Source organism: Cervus canadensis, chromosome 28 (genome assembly GCF_019320065.1).
Source record: "Cervus canadensis isolate Bull #8, Minnesota chromosome 28, ASM1932006v1, whole genome shotgun sequence".
Taxonomy (NCBI): Eukaryota; Metazoa; Chordata; class Mammalia; order Artiodactyla; family Cervidae; genus Cervus; species Cervus canadensis.
Genome location: NC_057413.1, coordinates 11,560,255 through 11,573,723, shown reverse-complemented (window position 1 = coordinate 11,573,723; position 13,469 = coordinate 11,560,255). Strand labels below are relative to the sequence as shown.

The 13,469-nt window shown below is 39.1% G+C and overlaps 1 long non-coding RNA gene across 1 annotated transcript in view; it reads left to right on the top strand.

Moving 5' to 3' along the window:
• The window catches only part of LOC122429879, a 65,578-nt gene that overhangs the window by 35,186 nt on the left and 16,923 nt on the right, over nt 1–13,469 (top strand). The gene's annotated exons all lie outside the window — the stretch shown is intronic.

Sequence of the window (13,469 nt, the reverse complement as noted above, 5' to 3'; positions counted from 1 at the left end):
TCCTTGTCATTTTCCATTCTCCAAAGCATTCTTTCCTCGTCCTTAGGTTCATCTGACATCATTCTGACACTCTCAGGTGGATGTAGTCAGTACCCACCCCTCCCATCCCTACCCAGCGGGGGAGACTAACACAGAAACACAAAGCCCTATCAGTTGACAACAAAACATTGAGTCTCACAGGAAGTAGGTCTTGCTTTGTTTTAATAAAAACAATCTTAGAGCACATACACACACACCAACCACACATGGAAAAAATGTGTCATTTGTACCTTTGCCTGGAGGAAAATGTTGATATTGTGCCATGATTAATAGAAATGAAATCAACGTTAAATCTCTAAATGACTTTTCTCTACACGTGGAAAGGGTCCACAGTTTCATACTCAGAGGAGAAAGGCAGAAAGAAACCTGATCTAAAGTGACTTGGCATTTTGGTTCACCAAGAACCGGAGTGCGGAGAGTCAGATCTTGGGGAATAGGAGGGAGACATCTGAACTGCTTGAAAGCGATTACAAGAGAGATAATGGACAATTACATCAGAACTAACTCAAACCTGCCATGAGGCTCAGTCGCTCTTCATTAATAATGGGGATGCTGGCAAAAAATGAAATAGATGAGTGAGAGGCCTTGACTAAGCACACACACTTCAGCACATGCTCTGCCAAACAAGTTTGCATGTGGCATGTTGTAACTTTACTACTCGGAATCATAAAAGAGCTGGGCAGGATTCCCAGAACATTGCTAACTTTTCTTTCTTCTGCGGTCCACATATTATAATTGTATGATTTTTTTCCAAAGCCATTTTCAACTCTAGAAATGGAGAGAATATGCAATGCACATGCTACCCAAGTTTAGACCGAGTTGTGCCCTGACAAGTTCTGCCCAGCATTTAGCTCCTAAGGGAACTGTGGTGGTTTACAGTCAGAGAGGAAACGGAGCTAGCACAGCAACTAAGTTCAAGTCCCTTCACGAGGGTTTGATTAGCCAAAGGCTTCGTCAGCCTGGCCCCCTCCTTCTTGGCAAGTGATCTCAGCAGCAGGTAAGGTATCAGCCAACTCGGCTTCATTTCTCTTCACCCCAAAGTTCTGGAGATCCTCATTTATTCTCAGCTCCTTTCATCCATCTTAGAGACAAAAAGCATCCTTGGGACTTCCCCGGTGGTCCAGTGGTTAAGCACCTGTCTTGCAATATGGGGGTGCAGGTTCCATCCCTGGTGGGGGATGCAGAGCAACTGAGTCCACAAGCTGCAACTGCTAGCCTGCCCACTCTGGAGTCCCTTCACCACGACTAGAGAGCCCGTGCGTTGCAGTGAAAACTCCTGCATGACACAAGAAGACTGTGTGCCACAACTAAGATGCCAGGCAGCCAAATAAGTAAATATATTTTTTTAAAAAAGCATCCTTCATCTACTCAAAAGCCACACCCACCATTTTTGCCCTGAATCTCATCTTCTCCTTCTTGATTCCCCAATCTGACCATCCATATTATGTGTGGGTTCATAAACAGAATTATGGATCTCCTTCCATGACTTTCTCCTCTTCACATTCTGGCCCACAAGTACCCCTTCACTCAGCTTTTCAGATCAGGAAAAATGGTTTATTATCTGAGTTTTAGCAGCTGGCACCTCAGAACTCCCCTTCCATCTCTGTGCTTGAGATAGTTCAGAGATCAGAGTCATGGGAAAGGGAAAAAAAGAAAGAAACCCGGGAAATTCATTCCCTTGCAGATGATTTCTTCAGCTTTCAACCTTATCCCATGATCTGCTTATATGGACCTAATTTTCAGAGTCCTTTTAGCATCTTTTAGCAAAGTTTCATCTTTGAGGCAGGTCATTTTTCTTTTCTCTCTCCTGTGGGTCTCTGTCTCTGCTCGTGACTTTTAAGCAAGTCCTTCTCTATAAAACTTCCCTCTTTCCACTGCCTCTATACCAAAATTCCATCCTGCTCTCTTCTTTTTCTTTTCTCCAAGCTTCTGAAACTGTTCTTTCCCACATGAACTTAGACTCCTTTTCTGGCAGAGCAGGGCAAGCCCACCACAGCCTACCTCTCTGGCAGATTGCAACTAAAAACTCTAGACAGAGCACAAAAAGTAATTATCTGAGAACTCTGGGAACCAAACCTAAGCAGGCAGGGGTTGGAGAAAGGAGTTGAAACTTGAGGTGACCTTCAAGTGAATTAATTTCTCAGGTCTTTTTTACCCTGGCTTTGCCCTGAGGATGACCCCCAGCACAGAACTGGAAAGGGGTCAGCGTTGTAGGTGCCTAAAACTAAACTGCTATTCCAGCTTTTTGGACTGAGACTTGGAAAAGGGGGTTTTATGGGCCAGAGAGTGTGGAGAAGAGAGAACTACATAAGGGGATCCATAATTCTGTTTTTGAACCTGCACAAGTGTATGTGTGGATCAGACCCAAACCAACAAAGCCAAGGCTTTGTGAACTGAGCTGATCTGCAAACCACAGCCCAACTCTCATTAACCCCTAAGTGGCACACGCAAGGGACATACTCAAAGCAGCGTACTAAAGGCTTTAAAAGCTGAACTGAGATTAGAACCACCGCCCACAAGAGGCAAAACAGAACTTTCAATCTGAATTGAATGAGGTTGATTATCTGATGAATCAAACGAATTTTAAAAATCAACACTTCCCAGAGAATGAGAACAAGAACCTACACGACATAATACTAATGGTGGCCATTGACAATGCAAAGTTACCCAGACACACACAGAACCAGAAAAATGTGATCAACCTGCAGTGGAAGAGAGAAGCAACATAGGTCAGCACTGAGATGATCCAGATGTTAAAACTTTCAGATAGAAATTTTAAAGCAGCTTTTGTAACTGTGATCCATAAAATAAATCTAAAAGTCCTTGCAATGAACAGAAAGTATTTCTTAGCAGAGAAAGAAACTATAAAAGGGAAGTAGTTAGATTAGAAAGTATAGAATTGAAAAAGAAAATACCTGAAATTTAAAAAATGTATTGAATAGGCTCAACAGCAGAATAGAGATGACAGGGGAAAACGAGAGTCAGTGAACTTGAACAGAGATCAATAAAAATTATCTGATTAGAAGAACAGAGAGAAACAATAAAATGAAAAGAGAGTCTTGGGGACCTATAGAACCATATTGAAAGGTCTAACATATATGTCACAGAAATTTCAGAAAGGGACAGAAAGAAAATATGAGCTGAAAACTTCCAAAATTGGAGAGAGACATAAACATAGAAATTAAAGCAGATCAGTGAACTCCAAGTATGTTAAACTCAAAATCAGCTGCACTCGACACATCATAATCAAACTACTGAAAACCAAGGATTAAAAAAAAATCTTGAAAGCTGTTAGGGAAAAAATGACACATTGCACATAGGAGCAAAGTGATTTGAAGGACTGTGAGCATCTCAGAAATCGTGGAGGTCATAAGAAAGTGGATCAACGTCTCAAAAATGCTGAAGGACCAAGAATGAGGTGGTGCTTACATCTGAGAGAGTCTGGAGTGCATGCTGATGACTCAATATGGGTTCAGGTTCAGGAAATGGGGAAGAAATCTAGAGATTAGTACTGGGGTGGGGCTCAGATACAAGGCAGTCAAGGCTTGATTAGCAACTGAATATCAGATTCACACACACACACACACACACACACACACACACACACGTGCGCACACTCAAGTGCATGGGGACACCCAGGGGCCAAGAGATCATCCAGTAAATTGGGGTAGAGGTCAGACAGTCACAGCTTCAGGAGAGGAGGGCTCTAGGGGGTGGGACACCTGGCTGGACACTAACTCTTTTTTTGTATGTGTCTAAAACATCACACCTTTGTTCACACCATTGCCTCTGCCTTGGTCTCCTACTTTCTCAACTCAATATGACTAATTTTCTGCCTATCCTCAGTGGTCTAGTTCACATGCAACCTTACTCATTCTGCAGAAAATTTACTGTGTACCAGCAAGTGAACGTCTCCATCAAGACTTCCCAGATCTTCCCACCGAGAGCAGTTTCCCCCTCCTCTGAATTTTCATATCAAATCATTGTACTCATTTTAGATTTAGCCATAAGCATGTTTATTATTGATACTTGAGGACAGAGGTTGTTAGTTGTTACTCACCTTCATGTTACCACCAGGGTCAATCATGGTGACTTAAATGTACTTATTAATACTTTTAATGAACTATCTGACAGATTACCATTTTCTCCTCCCAAACCAATTAAAATGCTACCAGTCATTAAGAGTAATATGAATTGTCTTAATTTTTTTAATTGCTTGATAAAACAAGTCTTTACTTAGCAAATGATACAAAAGTTAAAAGACAAAAAGAACACTGATATTTCTTAGAATTATTTTTCACAATTCTTTGGTATTTACCCATCCTCAGAAGAATCACAGCATGTAGATAGGACAGGAAGAGAAACCTAAAACCAAAAGACCAAACTAATTTTACAAAGTAGAATACTCAGAGATTAAGAGGCTGTTCCAATCCCACACTCATTGAACCAGACTAGAATATAGTTATTTTTCGGCTCTCCTTCTGGGGTTCCTGTTTCCTCCAATTCAATGCTGCAAAGTGTAGCATTACTGAAAGAATAGAAGGCCAGAGATTGGTTGATTAACATCCTTGAAGCGGCCGTTCTCCTCCCGCAAGATTAAGGAGCCCTTGGGAAGGTTGTCCTAATGTTCGACTTGTCCTTCCTGAGTGCCTGAGGCTGGATACAACAGCCGCTTCTGCCTCACCAGCTACTCACTGTTTATAAGCCCTTCACTTGAAGTACCAGAGTTCAGAGGGAATCAGTTATGAGCCGAGAGGGAAAGCATGGTTGGAAAGAAAAGCTCAGCATCTCACACTCTCATCAATTCTTTAAAAAACTGAGTTAAGGGTGCTGCCAAGCCCTTATTGCCTTTGGTGCCTCAGTGTTTCTACTTGTGAAAGGACGATGAAGATGCTAGGAACTCTGGAAACAAAAATGGAATGCATATAAACCGGCCACTAGGTAAAACAGCTTTCAGATATGAACAGAAAAAAGCTGGGGAAGTATGAAGAGTTTTAAGGATTAAAAAAAAATAAAAAACTAAAAAGATAATCCTTTTAAGAAGCTGATTTTTTTTCTTAGTCATTCCAGAAGTAAGAGGGACAGGGTAATACTGCCAATGCTTAACTCCAAAATAGATAAAAGATTTTTTTTAAAAGAGAGAGGCTGCTCTATTGAGGAAAAAAGCCCTGAAATAACCTATCAGTGGTGTTCAGAAGTCACAAGGTCATCATTCATCTTTATAAAAGGAGACACTGAACAAAGATGAATAAGGTAAAGCGTTTACTTTTACATAACGCCAGGACAGGTGAAAGAAATAGCTATAATTCCACAGGCCTTGAGCATGACAGAGAAATACAAAGCTTTAGGAAATATGCTATGAAATGCTATACTTCTGGTTTCAACAAATGCTTGGAGACATCATGAAAGACCTTTTGATGTGGACAGAAAATTTTGTCCACTATTTCTTTTAAATTCATTTTTGGGGGGATCTTTTAAAAACTTGAAGTATAGTTTATTTACAATGTTGTGTTAGTTTTGGGTGTTTTGCAGATTCTTTTCCCTTATAGGTTATTACAAAATATTGAATATAGTTTTCTCTCTTTTAAATCTTTTTAAAACAATTTTTTTTCCCCCAGAGCTCTCCTCTACTCTGTCTTGATCTAAGATCAGTAAGGGTTAAACAATCCATAACTTTGGAAATTTGCATCTAATTTTATACCTTTGGCCTTAATATTTATCAACTTCAACACAGGACAATGTATTACTCTAACAATAGTTAACATTGCTGATGCCATGAGCTCTCCTTTGGCTCTCGAAAATAATAGCCTTTGTAGGACTCTTTAAAATTAATATGCACACACACAGGCACACATTCTTACAAAATGAGGAATGGAAAGAAAAATGAATGGGTTTGTCCAGTGAAACCTTGACATAAATGTACCCCTAATGGTGGAGGTAAATATATAGGAGACCAGGATCACAGACTGACCTATAGCAAGAATAAAATTTCTTCAAAATCTCCTGTTTATCAAGAAACTTACACAAAATTAAAATTGTACATTGTGATATATGTAAGTTTCTTTTAATATTATCTTAAAAATATACATTTGGCTATATACAAGTTTCTTTTACTGTTGAAATAATATTTTCCTCCAAAATTCCATATATTATTTTGTATGATTGGCATCCATCAATACAATATAACAAAAAGAAAGCCCACAGCACTTATGATTCAACCTTCTGGCTATTTTCAGGCCAAGTGTTTTGGTTTATTTTTTCTTTTGAATTATTCAGATCTCCATACCCAGTCATGCCCCACACTTTGCATAAATATAATACTAAGAAATCTTATAATTTTTTATTAACTTGCAGATTTTTTCTGGGGTAGGAATATTGTTTAAATATTCCCTAAGGAGAAACCAAGTGAGAGGGAAATTTTCCTCTGAGTTTTCAATTGTAGCTGATAGTGAATGGGAAATCACTTCTCACTTAGATCTACATGGCTGTTTGTGAGCAGAAAATAGTTTTAATTATCCTGACTGTGCAACCAAAATTTCTGGGACAGTCCCAATTTCATTCTTTTCAATAAATGTGAATTCCCATTATACTTACAGGAAATTGTCCAACACACGTATTCACACAGGTGATTAAAGTCCATTGTAGAAAGCTGTTCACTGCACCCTTGTGGGTAATGGTAAACAACAGGAAACAAGTTAAACGTCCTTCAGTAGGGAGAAGAGTTTAAGAAATTTCCATACATCCATATAATATAACACCAAGTAGAATCAAGTAGATCACTATGTACTGGTCTGAGAAAATAGTCAAGATACATTGTTCATTTGAAAAATATCATTACAGAACAGATGTTTAGTTGTACTTCCATTTGTGTTACACTTCTTTCAACTATATATGTTTGTAAAGGGTTAGAACATTTTGGCAGGACATATCAGTCAGTTCAGTTCAGTTCAGTCGCTCAGTCGTATCCGACTCTTTGCGACCCCGTGAATCGCAGCACGCCAGGCCTCCCTGTCTATCACAAACTCCCAGAGTTTACTCAAACTCATGCCCATCGAGTCGGTGATGCCATCCAGCCATCTCATCCTCTGTCGTCCCCTTCTCCTCCTGCCCCCAATCCCTCCCAGCATCAGGGTCTTTTCCAATGAGTCAACTCTTTGCATGAGGTGGCCAAAGTACTGGAGTTTCCGCTTCAGCATCAGTCCTTCCAGTGAACACCCAGGACTGATCTCCTTTAGGATGGACTGGTTGGATCTCCTTGCAGTCCAAGGGTCTCTCAAGAGTCTTCTGCAACACCATAGTTCAAAAGCATCAATTTTTTGGCGCTCAGCTTTCTTCACAGTCCAACTCTCACATCCATACATGACCACTGGAAAAACCATAGCCTTGACCAGATGGACCTTTGTTGGCAGAGTAATGTCTCTGCTTTTTAATATGCTATCCAGGTTGGTCATAACTTTCCTTCCAAGGAGTAAGCGTCTTTTAATTTCATGACAGGACATATCAGAAACAGACAAACCCAAAAATATCCTCTGTGGTTGGGATGAAGAATTAGAGATAAATGGAGACTTTTGTTTGTTACTCATATTTCCTAACCCCTAGTATTTCTATGTCAACTCTTCCCAATTCCTCCAGTTCTCATTGCTCTCCACCATGTTTGAGACCTGGTATTGTCATAAATCATACAGTACTGGCCACAGGATATGAGCTTGCATGAGACTGGTTGGAAAAGTAAAGAAGATAGAGGTCACAGAACTTGATGCGCTATGGGGTTGACTGATGAAGGAGGCAGCCAGTGGGTCCATGAGTCATTTCTAGAGGGATGAGATATTCCAGTCACCGGCAATGTCAAGAAAATCCTGATCAGAAGTGGGTGTAGGAGCTATCAGGAGGAGGTGACACAGGAAGTCAAGCACATGGAACATCATCCTTCCAAATTGTCCAGATTTTTCCTTGAACTTGGTTTGTGGTGGACGTTGCTATTGCAATGTTGTGCTTGTGCCCAGTTGCTCAGCTGTGTCTGACTCTTTGCCAACCAGTGGACTGAGCTCCTCTCTGCATGGGATTTCCCAGGCAAGAATACTGGAGTGGGTTGCTGTTTCCTTCTCCAGGGGAGCTTCCTGACCCAGGGATTGAACCCACATCTCGTGTGTCTCCTGCGTTGGCAGGCAGATTATTTACCACTGTATGCAATATCTATTCTCCTTTTCTTCATTATTAGAGAGCCAGAATTTCTTTTGGGGCCACAGAGTACCCAATTAAACACAATCACTTCCACAGGTTTTCTTAATGTTAGAGGTGACCAAGTTACTCAGTATTGGCCAATAGCTTGAAAGCTAAGACTTTTGGGTGACACTGTCTGAAAAATTTTCTTTTCCTGATAAAATAAAAAGGACAGATTCAGTGACTTATTATGCCTTTTGCCTTCATCTTTCAACCTGATTGGAATAGTTCTGGGGGTAGAAAAGTCACCTTGCACCACAAAGATAAAAATCAAACCATAAGGATGGTAAAGCAGGTCATTCATGAGGACCTCAGGCACTTTCAGAGGTAGCCTGGGAGTCCTTCTGGAGCTCCAGTCATATAAGAAAAATGGCCCTCTGTTTGGCTAAGCTGTTGACATCAGGTGTCTGTGGTCAAAGGTAATTAATTCTACCCAATTCTGGATCCTCCAAAAAGGTTCAGATGAGAGGAAACAAGGGGCTGTTCAGTTCTGGATGGGTCACAAAAGCTCTGTGCAAATAGGCTGTGATCCTGCTGAGTAGGGAAGTCTGGAAAATAGACCAGGAAACTTCAGGAGAGGCCAGGCAAGGACCTGGGAAAACACAAAGGAGGCTGCATATTGGTAGGTGCCTAGGAGGCACCTGAAAATCAGCGGTCTGTTTGTAGAGCAGGATCCTGCAGGTAACAAAAAGTGGGGTGACTTCTAGCCGTGGGATAAAAAGGGGTTGAAAGAAGGGTCCACACTATTGCCAGGATTAGCTGCTTTCTGGTCCTCAACCTGTGGGGTTGATTTTGATTCACAGGTGCTTGTCCAGGCCATGGTGGTGAAATCTCTGTATCACTTGCCTTCATTTCTCTGCCAGGACTGAGAGCTTCAGGCATCATTTGCACGCAGCTGCTCATGGGTGTTTGGCTTGGCAGAGCCAATGACCTGATGTTGGAAGTGATGGGGGAGGGGAAGAGCTGTACTCCAGTGACCACGCTCCTAGAACTAGGAGCCCACCATCACTTGCTCACTTCTGTTACTTTTACTTTTCTTAATTAAAAAAAAATCTCCATAGTCAAGGAAAGGTGAGTAAAAAGGGATAAATAAATGTTAACTGGGAGAGTTTCTTTTTAAATTTTTTTCAAACTTACTCAGAAGGATGCATTATCTGTTAGTAAGTAGTGTAAGTAATTATCTTTAGCGTGGAACTGGTATATTTTTGGCAATCCCACTGAAATGGTGTAAACAACATTTCCTGTGTCAAAAGCAGAGATCCAAGTCTGTTTTAGAATGGTCCTAATCTCCATCTATTATAATTTCCACCAATAACTTGTCTTTTTATATATGCTGGCATCTGTGTGAAAGACAGCATCCCACTTTGACCAAGTCTCCATCTGGTGACAGGCGGGGGAGCAGGAACGTAGACTGTCACTTTATGCAGATGGATTTCTATTAATACAAACAAGTGACCCTAAAAGAGAAATTGGCTAGCTCCAGCAGAACTTTAAGAAGATTGTTCTGAATTTCCTGAAAGCAGGTTATTTCTAAATACATGGTGTTGCCTTTTAAACACAGATCAGGCATTTCTGTCCTTCTCAGAGCTGGTTTCACAAAGTGGGTTTGCTGTTCTGAGCCCATTCGCTTCGGGCGGGAGTGGAAGGAAGTGACTACAATGAAAGAGGTTTCTTATGGGAAGAGCCCCGAGTTTTGCTGTCCCCATTTCAGCACTCATCAGGTTATGAGTCCTGGAGAGAGTCAAGGAGGAGGGCAAGAGAACTGAGGGGAAGGGAAATGGTTTCACCCATCGTGACTCCTGGCCACCCCTCATTTATCCTGCTTTACCAAGAGAATATGTAACTTTAAAATATACTCCAGTGCATCCATCAGGTAAATTCACGTTTTGAACTTAACACGAGCAATACTTTTCCAAGGGTGTCTGCTTTCGAGGATGGCTAGAGAGGTTTTCTCTGGCTAATTCCTCTTCCTTTGTGAGCCATCCCAGGCCAGCTGTGGCAAGGAGGACACCAGTTGGGCCCTGGAGAGATTCACCAGGATAACAAACCCTGGTTGTAGATAGCCCAATGGCCCATCAAGCGAGACTGAGTCATGCAGATAACTATGACATGGTTAAAAATAATATTTTTGGAAGAGTTTTTTTAAACTACCATTGTTTCAGTACCATTTCAGAGTGTTTGCCCTATGTTTAGCCCTACTATTACATACTTTGTATATTTCTTTAAATTTGTTCAGTTTTTAAAAGATATATTCCCTCCTCTCCTGACCCTAAGCACTTATATGTGTGACATCAGTTTGATGAGCTAGTTATATTTTTTTAGTACACAATAACATAAATAGACAACTAAAATAAAAACTTTTCGGGGGCTTCCCTGGCAGTCCAGTGATTAAGACTCAATGCTTCCAATGCAGGGGGTGTGGGTTCAATCCCTGGTCAAGGAACTAAGACCTCACATTCCCTACGGAAAAAAAAAAGTTCACTCAAGTATCAGCTCAAATTGTCCTGAGCATCCCCAGTGGTCCTCTTCCTACCTTTTGGAGAAACGCTGCTTTATAAGAGTTTTTGGTGTCCTTGGGGGAAAGGCTATGTCATTACCTGAAAAACAGCAAATGCAGAATGCACTACTTGATCAAAATCTTGCAGAGATAATGTGTGTGTGTGTGTGTGTGTGTGAAAAATGTACATATACCCCAATATGGGAATAGCATTAGCTCTATTAATATGTAATATGGCCTCAGATTGAGTTATGTCTTTTTTACAAGTGCTACCTTTATTTAAAAGTGATGGTTAACTCATTGGCTTAATTTTAATAAGAACTTTATTGAGATATAACTCACATACTAGAAAATTCACACTTTTAAAATAAAAATTCAGTGTTTTTAGCATATTCACAAAGTTGTGTACCACCAATAATATCTACTGTTAGAACATTTTATCACCCCAAAAGAAACTCTGTACCCAGTAGGAGTTTTTATCCTACTGTCCCCTACATCCAGCCTCTGGCAATCATTAATCTACTTTCTGTCTCTATGGATTTGCATATTCTGCAAGTTACATATAAATGGAATCATGGAATCATATAATACATGGCCTTTTGTGATTGGCTTCTTTCATTTAATATAATATTTTCAAGGTTCATCTATGTTGGAGCATGTTTTAGTATTTCAATCCTCTTTATTGTAGAATAGCATTCCCCTGCCTGGATATATCATATTTTTATTTATCTATTCATTATTTGGTAGACAATTTTGCTATTCGTACTTTCTGGCTATTATAAATAATTCTTCTATGAATATTTATGTACAAGTTTTATGTGGACATATGTTTTAAATTTCTATGAGTCTCTATCCAGAAGTAGAATTGCTGAATTATATAATGACTCTATGTTAAACGGTTTAAGGAACTACCAAATTGTCTTCCAAAGTGGCTACACCATTTTATAATCCCAGAAACAGTGACTGAGGATTCCATTTTCTTCACATCTTTGCCAACATCTGTTACTGTCTGTCATTTTGATTTTAACTATCCTAATGGATGTGAAATGGTTTTCTTATTGTGGTTTTGGTTATTACATGTTTCCCAGATAACTAAGGATTTCAGGTTTATTTTCGTGTGTTTGTTACCCATTTGTTTGTCTTCTTAGGATAAATGTCTATTCGATCTTTTCCCTATTTTACAATTGGAGTGTTTGTCTTCTTCTTATTGAGCTGTAGGAGTTCTTTATATAGTCTATATATGTCTTTTATCAGATATATGATTGCAAATAGTTTCTCCTATTCTGTGAGTTGTCTTCTCATTTTCTTGACAGTGTCCTTTAAAGCACAAAAGTTTTAAATTTCATTAAGCCCAATTATATTTCTTTTTGTTTCATGTGGTCTGGGTGTCATATTTAAGAATCTGTTGTCTGATTGGGTCACAAATATTATGCCTGTGTTTTCTTCAATGAGTTTTATAGTTTTATATAAAACTTATATTTAGGTCAGTGATCTGTTTTGAGTTAATTTTATATTTTACTTGTGGAAAGGGTCCTGTTTCATTCTTTTTCATTGATATCCAGGTGTCCAAACATTGTTTGTTGAGAAGACTGTTCCATGCACATCGAATGGAACAAGGATTCTTGGCACCCTTGTCGAAAACAAATTCATAAATTTGTCAAAAACAAATTCATAAATGTATGAATTTGGGGAATTCCCTGGTGGTCCAGTGGTTAGGACTCTCACTTCAACTACAGAGGGTTTGGGTTTGATCCCTGGTTAGGGAATTAAGATCCTGCATGCCTGTTGCCTGACACAGACAAATAAATAAAACAATAAATAAATAGATATTATCCTGTACTTTCAATTCTATTCCATTGATCTGTGTGTCCAGCTTTATGCCAGTATCTCAGTGTCTTGGTTATTATATAGCTTTGTAGTAGAGCTTGAAATTGGGAAGTAAGAATCTTTTAACTTTGCTATTCTTTCTCAAGATTGTTTCGACTATTAAGGGTTCCTTAAATTCCCATATAAATTTTAGGATCAGCTTATCAGTTCTGCCCAATGAAAGGCAGTTGGGATTCTGATACAGAGTGCACTGAACCTGTAGATCAATTTGGAGACTATTACTACCTTAATAATACTAAGTCCCCTGATCCATGATCATGAGATGTTTTCTCATTCAGTTAAATCTCTTTTAATTTCTTTCAACAAAGCTTTGTAGTTTTCAGTTCATAAGTCTTACACTTTTTTTGTTAAACTTACTCCTAAGTATTTTATTCTTTTGGTGTTATTGTAAATGGATTCAGACTGAGTTTTACTTTCTTCTTTATACTTTCCCAAAATTTAAAATTTTTTACAATAACATTCTTTATTATTGTCAATAATATTTTTATAGTCAGAAAGAATACAAAAGATCACTTCAGCCCCAGGAAGAATTGGGAAAACTAGATATGGGCTTTGGAGGATTTTTTTTTTGATATATGAATTTGTCTTATAATTCGATTCAAATAATTCATGAAACCTCTGATGGAACTTAAGTTGATTTCATTCTTAACTGCATGTTTAACCTATTGTAAAGATGGAAAATACACATTTATTACTCACAACATAACAAATTTTAGTCATTTTGTTTAATGAAAATTAAAAATGATTTATTAGAGGTAAGATCAATAAACTCTATAACCTTGAGTCTATAAAGCAAGTCAAAATAAAACACTTCATGGTCTTACAG